This window comes from Galeopterus variegatus, unplaced genomic scaffold, assembly GCF_000696425.1.
Source record: "Galeopterus variegatus unplaced genomic scaffold, G_variegatus-3.0.2 Scaffold3472, whole genome shotgun sequence".
Lineage (NCBI taxonomy): Eukaryota > Metazoa > Chordata > Mammalia > Dermoptera > Cynocephalidae > Galeopterus > Galeopterus variegatus.
Window position 1 is genome coordinate 337,608 of NW_007729583.1, and position 1,524 is coordinate 339,131.

Here is a 1,524-nt window from a genome sequence, read left to right on the forward strand (position 1 = left end):
ATACAATTTACAATATTGTCCCCATTTCCAGTCTCATTTTACAAAGGCTAAGTGACAGAAAGTTCTGAAATAAATACATTTTAAAAAAGGCAATGTTGTGAAACTAATTACATGCAACAGGTTCAGTGATGATGGGGGAAAGTATCTGGGAAATAGAGTAAAACACAGTTACTTGAAGGTTTTAGCTAAAGTTCTTTCACTCGTTTTTGTCTTTTGCTCTGTGTTTAAGGCTATGCATGAACTCAATGTAAGTGAAGTGTTCCTTTTTGCCAATAGGTGCTTCTCTGTACAGCTCATTCACCTCTTCTTCTTCTGCAAACCAATCTTGCATTGGCTCTCTCAAGTCATCTTCCTGAATAGTTCCTGCTGTTTCTTCATCAAAGCAGGCAAAAGCATTTCTGGTGACTTCTTCTGGATCTGTGCCATTTAACTGCTCACCAAACATAGTAGGGAACATGGTGAAATTTATGAGCCCACAGCCTCATACATCATGGCATCAAGGTATGCATCAGTTGGATTCTTTCCCAGAGAAGCAAGCACACCATGCACATATTCCTTGTTGATGAAAGTATCTCTGTTCTGATCAATCATGTCAAAGGCCTCTTTGAACTCCTAAAACTGTAACTGGGCAAACATGGAAAACACATTGGATGTAATGCCCTCCATGTGCTTGTTGGTGGTCTTGGTCTTTGTGTTTTTGCTCCACATGGTGGCTGTTTAATTCCATTGTGAGACACTGGAACCAGAGCTGCCCTCCATGAGATGACTACTGTCCTGAAGAGCTCTGGGCTGTGGCTCAACAGTGATTGCACGCTGGCAGTTCTTGCATCCAGGGCCAGACCAGAAAGCCTGGGTATACCAATTTTTATTTATTTATTTATCAGTTGATGAACATTTGAGTATCTCTACCTTTTAGCTATGAAGAATAACGCTTGTATGAACATTGATGTACAAGTTCTGTGTGAATACAAGGTTTAATTTATCTTGGGCATACAGCCAGGAGTAGAATTGCTGCATCATATGANTTTTTCTTTTCTTTTATTTGATTATATATATTTAAGATGTACAACATGATGTTTTAATCTACATATACGTAGTAAAATGATTACTACAGTCATGCAAAGTAACATATCCATCACATTCCATAGTTATATTTTTTTCTTTTTTTGTCATAAAAGCACCAAAATCTACTTTTAGCAAATTTTCAGCATACAGTACAAAAGCTGTTAGATATGACACCAAAAATTCAGGTAACAAGAGCAAAAATAAACAAGTGAGACTACATCAAACTATACAGCTTCTGCACAGCAAAGGAAACAACAAAGTGAAAAGGAAGCCTATGGATTGGGAGAAAATATTTGCAAACCATATATCTGACAAGGGGTTAATACCCCAAATATATAAGGAACTCATATGACTTAAAAGCAAAAAACCAAATAACCTTATTAAAAAATGGGCGAAGAGAAGGGAAAGTTCCTATACTGTTGGAGGGACTGTAAATTAGTACAAGTACTATGGAAAAAA

At 37.0% G+C, this 1,524-nt stretch overlaps 1 pseudogene; it reads right to left on the reverse strand.

The window, feature by feature from the left end:
• Positions 1–196: 196 nt before the first annotated feature.
• Positions 197–708, reverse strand: LOC103600811 (annotated as a pseudogene).
• Between the last annotated feature and the right edge of the window lie 816 nt (positions 709–1,524).